The sequence below is a fragment of the Xyrauchen texanus genome, chromosome 3 (genome assembly GCF_025860055.1).
Source record: "Xyrauchen texanus isolate HMW12.3.18 chromosome 3, RBS_HiC_50CHRs, whole genome shotgun sequence".
Taxonomy (NCBI): Eukaryota; Metazoa; Chordata; class Actinopteri; order Cypriniformes; family Catostomidae; genus Xyrauchen; species Xyrauchen texanus.
The window spans coordinates 44,256,741-44,266,579 of NC_068278.1; the positions used below are offsets into that span (position 1 = coordinate 44,256,741).

Below are 9,839 nucleotides of genomic sequence, written 5' to 3' on the forward strand. Positions count from 1 at the left end.
ATAATATCATGCATAAAGCCACAGTTGATTTGACCCAGGAACGTAAAAGATGTAACAGTTTGATAAAAATGGTTAAATCTCGTAAATAATGTCTTATGTTCTTATGTCTAAAATAATTATGTGAATTTTGGTAGTCTTGACCAAGTCACAAAGTTTGGTTCTCGTACAAAAAACTTGGTGGTATTTAAAAATAATGATTTACCTCTACCGGGTCAAAAATGACCAGAATGCTTAGGGGATGCAGGTGTGTGTGTGTGTGTGTGTGTGTGTGTGTGTGTGTGTGTGTGTGTGTGTGTGTGTGTGTGTGTGTGTGTGTGTGTGTGTGTGTGTGTGTGAGAGTGTGTGTCAACTGGTCCACAAACATTCACAGTTTGTGTGAATGTTTCACAGTTTTTTAGAATCACTGTTTGTCAGAATTCAGTGATTAATTTAGTAAATAAAAAGCCATCCAGTACAGGCATCCAGTATCCAGTACAGGTACAGTTGGCAAGGTTAAGGAACATTTAGGTAATTGTTGTCATCATACTCTGCCTCTTCTTCACTCTGTCTGCGTGGGCTACTGGGCTGGTCTTGATTTTTCTGCACGACAGAAGTTTGACTGTGAGGAAGGCTTCCAGGATGCAATGCAATGTGCATTAGGGTTTGCAACTTACTTCTCCTCTTCTAAGGGGAGAGACAGGGGTCAGATTTGCTGGGGCAAATGCTTGAAATGTGGTCTTTAGTATTTATTTAGAGTTAGAGTTCAGTACTCAGTATGTTAGGACATAACAACCAATGTTTTGTCATTCTTTGATTAAACATAAATGTAAATGTTTCATAACACCTCTGCACCCTCACAATCTCTTGATAAACTGTGGGGCTTTTATGCTAATTTAACCTTTCTATTTTTTTATTTCAAAATATGTTACAAAGTGCAATCTTTGCTACAACAAGATCTGCTCAAGTCTGCATGACTTTGCTTTACTTGCATCATACTTTAAAGCCAGGATGTCAATGAAGGGAACGAAACGTTGTGTCGATGTAGTGAAATTAGGGGTCACTCTTGAGAGCCCCGAAACACCTCAATCTCTAAGAAAAGGCCAATGGGAATTGCCGAGTGGACTTTGCATGCCACTTCCCTGAACTTAAGGGTATATAAGGAGAAGGAATGCCCACTTTCATTCAGGATTTGTGCTGAGGAGCCGTGATAAGGTCCCGGCCATTTCAGCGTCTATTACAGCACTGTGGCAAGAGGGACAGTAACCGAGACATTCCCCATCTGTCACTCACTCAATGTTGTGTCGATGTAGTCACACAAGGGGTCCCTATTGAAAAATGCCACAACCGTGTTACGTGAACTGCCGATGCAGGTGCAAGAAAGCTGCTGCATGCATAATAGCTGGTGCATCAGACTGCATGTAAACTCCCCCAACGCCCCAAAAGACATCATGTAGTTCCCCACATCCCTGCGACGTAACTAGCATGGGAGCAGGCCGCCCCTCTAGCTTCTCCCGCAGGAAGGAAAGTACTGACCCGATTGCACATTTCTAGGGAACTTCACTACGGGAAGAACACCACTTAGCGAACACACACCACTTCAGGGAATACAGCTGCCTTGTAGAAGGAGCCCTGGCATGAGTGGTCGTGTTTACCACTGCGGGCGGGAACATTGCATACACAGTGCATCTGTGCCAAAGGGGGCTCCCATCATTGCATACCAGAGCGGGCAGTGGGAGGATTCCAGGGAAGTGAACAGATCTACGCTGTCCTGTCCAGGCACCCCAGCCCAACTTGGAGACGCCTGTGGTGACCACGACGCATCTGGACACTTGCTGTAGGGGAACTCCTGCCCATAGAAAATCAAGGTCTGTCCATGGCTGAATAAGTGGTGGCAGAACAGCCACGTGATGTGTGCCGCAGTGCTATGCCCATCTTGGGGCTCGACTCTGAAGCCAGTGCTGAAGCGGTCTCATATGCATCAACCAGAGCAGTGTGACCACCGCAGAGGATGCCATATGCCCCAGGAGCCCCTGAAAATGTTTCAGTAACTGACTGCGCATGCTCGCTTGTGAGGCGTGGGGCGGGCGACTGGCGAACTGAATCGCATAGCCAAGTTGGATGGTCCTGGCCAGCCACCGCGACGGGTTTGAAAGCGTCAGCCATGCGTCCAAGCTCCGGGAGAGGAGCACTAAGGGGACGATCGCGTCTGACATACATGGGGGTAGGGATTCATGGCAGGGGGGAGCAGGCAACGCCAAATCAAGGAGCGTCTGCTTTTTGCAAGGGGCTCTATGCTGGGGCCAAGAACTGGGCTCGGGCTGTGGTGGAGCCGCCTGGGCTTTCGATGCTGCAGGGGGACACCCTCAGCGAGCAGACAGGGAATGGGATCTTAAGCCGTGCCAGGGCAAGATGTGCTGTATAGCCTCCGTCTTCTTCTTCACTGCCGAGAACTGCTGGGCAAAGTCCTCAACAGTGTCGCCGAATAGGCCGATCTGGGAGATGGGCACGTTGAGAAACCGAACTTTGTCGGCTTCCCTCATCTCGACCAGATTCACCCACAGGTGGTGCTCCTGAACCACAAAGGTGGATATTGCCTGCCCCAGCACTCGCGCCGTAACATTCATCGCTCGGAGGGTGAGGTCAGTCGCCGAGCACAGCTCCTGCAGCACATCGGGTCAGGACTACCCATATGCAGCTCTTTCAGTGCCTTGGCCTGTTGTACTGGTGGCAGAGGCGGCCTATCCAGCAGCACTGTAGGCTTTGGTCGCCAGAGACGACGTAGTCCTACAGGCCCTGGAGGGGAGTGCCGGACGATCCCGCCAGGTGGCGGCATTTTGCGAGCGAAGGTGCAACTTAATCACCTGAGGGACCTCCGTGTACCCGCGTGCCACCCCGCCGTCGAGGGTAGTGAGGGCGGACGAACCTGGAAGTCGGTTTCGGGCAGCAAAAGGTGTCCTCCACAACTTCGTCAGTTCGTCGTGCACTTCCGGGAAGAAAGGGACCGGGGGGAGGGGGGCATGGCCGTGAGCATCGCCCTGAACCCAGTAACCAATCATCTAGTCGCGAGGGCTCAGGGGAGGATGGAGGGTTCCAGTCCAACCTGATACTCACAGCGGCCCAGGCAAGCATAGCGGTCAGCTTTGTATTGCCCTCAGACTGGGCAGGCAGACCCGAAGGTGGCAGCCCAGTCGAGTCCTTGCCATCTGATATCTCCAGTGCGCTCTCCGATGTAGCGATCGAGAACTCATCCAGCTCGCGAGTCCCGAAAGAGATGCTAAGTTGGCCATGAGGCTAGCTGGTTTCATCTCGGAACTCAACAGGGACAAACGAGTGTTCTGGGGAACGGGAGGTCCGTTGGGATTTACCCGGCATGACCACGCCTATTGAACTTCCCAAATCGCCTCCAGCACCAGCCCGATCGGCCTCGTACCTGTAGGTAGAAGGCGCAGCGCTGGGGTGGCTGCAGTGGCTTTCCTCCGGAAGTAGGAAAGCCACGACCACAACGTTGCCATGGTCATATTCTTAAAATGAGAACATGAACCATCCACAATTGCTGCCTCAGTGTGATTGCTGCCCAGACACATGAGGCCTTTTTATAAAGACGCATCTTTACGTTCACGTCAGTGTGATTGCTCTTAAACAGGGAATATACTCTCTTAGTAGCGCTGTTGAAGCGCCCAGGGGCGTAATCTGTACTAGGCATGCAGAAGGAGAGAAAGCCGCTGGAATGCACTGTATAACCAACAGCATACGCTTCTTTTAGAGGTGAATGGAACAGCAGTTGTATTCAACTCACTGATACACAACTGCTCGGCTCCGAAGAAAATGTCTGAATGAGAGTTGGAATTCCTTCTTTTATATCCTTATATATGCATGCAAATTCCACTCGCCTATTCCCATTGGCCTTTTCTCAAAGATTGAGGTGTTTCGGGGCGTTACTACATCGACAGAATGTCGAGTGAGTGGCAGAAGGAGAACTGTCTTTACTTGTTCTCCATTACCCTATAGCAAACCACTCCAGCGATGATTCCACATAGTACTGCAAATCCTATGCCACAGGTCAAGGAGATTATCATCGTGATGGGGAGACCAGAGGGCTTTGAGAGAGCTGAGTGACCTGAGAGAAAATTAACAATTACAAATATGTAATTTGTGTCTGAATACTGATAAATGTGTTATTATCTATCTTTGATATTTTCTTGTTAGTAATAACAAACATCGCTCGATTAAAATCCACATCAAACCAATTTGTCAAATGAGAAGGAAAAACAAATCTTGAAAAATAAATTCACTGTTCACACTCTTCTTCTTTTTTATATCATCCCTCATCATTCTTTGTATTGTATTGCATGTTAGATTTTGTCAGAGGGTTGCATTTATCATGCATTTGATTTCAGTTTATGATATTTACACTCACTAACCACATTATTATGTACACCTGTACTGACATATTCATGCAATTCTCTAATCAGACAATCATGTGGCAGCAGTGCACTGCATAAAATAATGCATATATGGGTCAGGACCTACAGTTAATGCAGTGTTTCCCAACCACTGTGCCGTAACACACTAGTGTGCTGTGAAAGAGTGCCAGGTGTGCCATAGAAAATTATAAAATTCCACACAATAAATAAATGCATGAAACAAAAATAAGTATTTTGGGGATCCAAACTCCTCACCTTTCTGAGAAATCCGCCGTTTTGAAAGCATAATTTTGTGATTGTGAAGAGCAATGATTAATGTGCAAAAGTGAGTGATATTTATATAAATTAAGGGTATTTCACATGACTCGCGTCAGCACTGCTGAATACATTGAAGTCTATGAAGTGACGTCACACCAAAGTGTTTTTCGTTTGTGCTTCACCAATAATGTATTTGAGAGTAGGCCTACTAAGCAACAAGAAATATTTAAAAACTGTCCAAAAAAAAAATTGTGAAGAGACACTGAATGTCTCTGTGGCAGCGGTCAAGTGTCATCCTTGGAGTAGATCCTTATAGTCTCATAATTTATTTTAATTAAATATTAACTTATCGTTTTCGCCCAATGTTAGCTGGGATAGGCTCCAGCCCCCCGCGACCCTGTACACAGGATAAGCGGTTGACGATGGATGGATGGATGGATGGATTAACTTATCGTTTATGAATAGGCTATCAGAGACCCCAGTTATTTAACTAATTTAAATTCATCAAGAAAATGCTTAGACCTAAACATAAACGAGTCTTTTTATTACTTTCTGCTATCAAAGCAACTGCAAGCTTTTTTTCTCTCTTCCAAATAAATTTTTTCAATGTTTCTTTTGCACACCTCACGTCTTTTTACGGCAAACTCATAAAATCGTCCCTCTGTGACGCTTTCTGCAACTCTTGTCGCATGGAGGGCAATGGGGTGCTTGACGCTGAGTACAGCCTCCAGAACCAAATTAAAACTGCCACGAGAAGTCGTCTGTCCGAGGCAAAGATGCAAAATCTAATGAAAATTACCTCAGCATCAGTCTCCCTTGATGCGTTTGATCACGCACAGGTGAGCACCCCGTTTAAATCGATGTGGAACAGGAAGACATTTTTAGTTTAATTTTTTACGTGTTTTGTTCATATTTTAATCGTATTAGTTTTTTGTCATATCGCGTTGTTCATATGTCGTGTTTTAGTGGCCTCCGCTGTCACTGTGGGGGAAAAACATTCATCTGCTTCATGTGGTGTCTCTGTTGTTCATCTGTTCTCTTCATAAATAAATAATTACATAATCTGCTATATGCTCGTCCTGTAAATTCATGATTAAAAATGAAAATGTGAATGAAAATAAAATCTATTAAATGTCTTATTATCTTTAAAATATGAAAATTAAAATGACGGGTAATAATAGATTATGACGGAATTTTTACGACCCTGTCCGTCAAAATGACGAACGATGAGAAAGTCTAATGCAAGCACTGTATGTCAAACATTACAAGTAAACACGCTACTAAGATGGATTTCAACCATGGCATGATTTTTGGTGCCAGACGTGTTGGTTTGAGTATTTCTATAACTGCTGATTGCCTGGGATTTTCACGCACAACATTCTCTAGAGTTTACTCAGAATGGTGCAAAAAGACAAAAAACATCCAGTGAGAGAGGTCAACAGAGAATGGCCAGATAGGATCATGCATACAGAAAGGCTACAGTAACTCAGGTAACCACTCTATACTGTGATGGCTACAACAGCAGAAGACCACGTTGAGTTCCACTTCTGGGAGCCAAGAACAGAAAGCAGAGGCTGCAGTGGGCCTACCATCTGTGTACCTCAGCAGAAATCAAGATTTGTCAGGTTTTCCAGTCTTTAACTGTCCAGTTCTGTGAGCCTGTGCCCACTGCAGCCTCAACTTTTTCTTCTTGGCTGATAGAAGTGGAACCCGATGTGGTCTTCTACTGTTGCAGCCCAGTTGCCTCAAGGTTTGACATGTTGTGCATTCTGAGATGATATTCTACTAACTACAGTTGTACAGAGTGGTTATCTGAGTTACCTCTCTGTCAGCTCAAACCAGTCTGGCCATTCTCCGCTGACCTCTCTCTTCAAAAGGCGTTTCCATCCTCAGAACTGCCACTCACTGGATGTTTTTTGTTTTTGGCACATTCAGAGTAAACTCTAGAGACTGTCGTGCATGAGATCAGGAGTTACAGAAATACTCAAACCAGCCCGTCTGACACCAACAATCATCCCATGGTTGAAACCACAGAGATCAAAATTTTTACCCATTTTGATGGTTGATGTGAACATTAACTGAAGCTCCTAACCCATATCTGCATGACTTGATGCATTGCACTACTGCCACACGATTGGCTGATTAGATAATTGCATAAAATTAGTAGGTGTAGAGGTGTACCTGAAACAGTGGCCAGTGTGTGTATTTATTGAAAAAGCAGGGATTTTAAAAAGTGAAATAGTTTAGTTTCCAAGAATGGTTAACTAAGGGGTTAACACAACAGAAAAGTGCAATTACACCTTGTCTGCTTTCTCCTCACCACAAACGTGTCATACTCTATTCTGAATCTAAAACGATACACAGATATAGGTGTGAACATGGCAATAGTTAAATAGGTTATACTTATAATTCCTTAAAGTGCCATTTGTTGGAACAAAAATTGGCATATTGGGATCTAACCAAAAGTATGCCTAGTGTTATATGAAGAGCATTGTTGAAGAAGATGCCTTAATACGTAAGAGGTATATTCCCACCATTTTTTGTCTCTTTCACCAGCGTAATTTTTCCATTCAGACTCCGTCTGGGAAAGTGGCCAGTTTATAGCAGTAAGTCCCAAAGTCGCTCTCTTGTACTCTTTCCAGTATAAAGCTGAGATTTGATTCCACAGAAATACGTTTAGTATAGTTGCTGTCCAAGATAGTGAGTCCAAACTTAGGGCTGAACACAAAAACCTTCTGATTTGGACACCTGCTTAATTCTGCCTGGATTACCTTTGTGTTTCCTGTAACCTTAAAACTAAAAGATGCACTCCAACCCAAGACAGACTTAATCACATATTCATCTGTTAAAGCCCCTATGACAAAGAAAGAGAAGAAAGACAAATAAATAGGGTGTAAAGAGAAAAGCTAATTTAATGGGTTACACAAGAATATATCTCAGTCTAAAGCGAAAAGAGTCAAAAGTCTCGATAAGCAAATGTGTGTTTTCCCTATAGTGGGTTTGTATGCTGGTTTCACGCTTATAAACCCCCTTAAATTAGATTATTAATTTTTTTTTTAATTTATCCTCCAAATTAAAATACCAAGATCATAAAATGTTTCGCTTTAGCAGTAAACAACGGTACGCAATAATACATTATTGCATACAAAATTGTTTTACACATTTTTTACATTACACTCTTTTAAAGATGTGTGTGTGTGTGTGTGCGTGCATGCGTGATGTGTGTTTCAGAATTGTTTTACTGTATACATTTTGCTGAAAAGTCAGTGTAATGGAAAGTTCCACTGTGACAACTTACTACATCTGTCCACTTTTGCAGTGGTGCTCAACTGGTGGGTTGCAACTCAAAATGGGTCACAAGTCTCTTCTAATAGAGTAGCAGATAGCAAGTTAAACGATGCTAAATGCAAATAATAAAATTAAACTAACAAAATAATTCATATTTAGGGTAGTAAATAAATAGGCTTATCACTTGTCAAAAGAGTGGAAAATACACTTTCCATCTTTTGTAGTTGACATCGAAGGCTGCATGTTTAATCAAGTTATAACAGTATTTTGACTCATTTGTCATTTGATAATATTAATACTAATGCAATATCTGGCCTAGTGTTTGTTCCACTGAGTAAGCTGGTAAATAATACTTGTATTGTTTTTTATGCAGTTAATTGTAAATGTTCCTATTCAGCCTAATGTCATGTTAATAATTTTGCATATTGTTGGGTCTGTGCCATTTATTGTAATATTAAATATGGTTAATGTTTGATAAAATCTAAAGTAAAATCTGGGTCCTTTAGCAAAACCAGTTGAGAACTAAAGCACTGTTGGTGCATGTTGTCACAGAAGACCAAAGGGTGTTTAATTAACTGTATATATTTTCCTTGACAATATCAGTGCAAATTTAAGCATATATAGATTGAGTTACTACTCTGGAATCATGACTTCAAAGTGTCTTTCACAAAGATTAACATGTTTATATAGTTAAAAATATCTACACTACCAGTCAAAAGTTTTGAAACACTTGACTGAAAGCATCCCAGGGTGATATCTCAAGAAGTTGGTTGAGAAAATATCAAGAGTACGTGTCTGCAAATTCTAGGCAAAGGGTGACTACTTTGAAGATGCTAAAATATAACACAGTTTTGATTTATTTTGGATTTTGTTTAGTCACAACATAATTCCCATAGTTTCATTTATGTTATTCCATAGTTTGGATTTCTTTACTATTATTCTAATGAGAAAAAAATATATATAATAAAGAATGAGTAAGTGTTTCAAAACCTTTGAACAGTAGTGTATATAAACACACCAAATGAAGCAGTAGGTCAGAAATGTTTATTCCTTCTATTAGGTTGCTTTCCAACACAGACACACAGACACACACACACACACTTTGGTAAGGACTTTCCATAGACATAATTATTTTCATATTGTACGAACTATAAATTCTATCCCCTACCCCTAAACCTAACCCTCACAAACAACTTTCTGCATTTTTACATTTTCAATAAAACATTGTTTAATATGTTTTTTTAAGTGATTTGAATTATGGGGACACTAGAAATGTCCTCATAAACAACATTAATAGCCCAATACCCTTGTAATTACCAGATTGTAACCTAAAAAAAAGTCCTCGTAAGCCACTTAAACCTGCCCCCACACACACACAGAGTCACAAACTTTTATAACATACATAAATGGTACCTGTTATAAGTGTTATGAAGAGTATCAGGCAATGGATCCAGTGTTTCTCAGGTAAGAGAGATGATTTGGTTTGTCCGATCCTCATGGTGTCTCACTCTATACAGGATGTGCTTGATTGTGTCTAATGAATTTCTCAGCATAGACAGAAAGTTTCCACAAAAACAACCTGGCAGCTCTATAGCCATCAAGGCGGGGACAGGCCAGGGCTTCAGTAAATCTGATCTATTGAAACCAACATAACTTCCTGTTCAGAATGATCACATATGGATATAAACAGTATCTAATGGGTGGTTTGCAATTAAGATTTCTATTTTGTTCTCAGTTATTTGTATTGGACAGGTAGATTGAAAATAATTGGTTATCTTTGAAAACTATCATTTGTTTGAGTAAACATGTAAAATATATATAGTTTTAACAAAATATACTATATTTCTATTATTTTATTTTAAAGTATTGCTCTGTGAAAGATGTCAGCGA

At 41.9% G+C, this 9,839-nt stretch overlaps 1 long non-coding RNA gene across 1 annotated transcript; it reads right to left on the reverse strand.

The window, feature by feature from the left end:
• Positions 1-244: 244 nt before the first annotated feature.
• LOC127620872 (uncharacterized) lies at positions 245-9,482 on the reverse strand. The gene is made up of 4 exons (XR_007967820.1): positions 9,363-9,482; positions 7,196-7,515; positions 3,981-4,096; positions 245-663 (listed from the first exon to the last, which is right to left on the reverse strand). It is a non-coding gene; the product is annotated as an uncharacterized LOC127620872 (long non-coding RNA).
• Between the last annotated feature and the right edge of the window lie 357 nt (positions 9,483-9,839).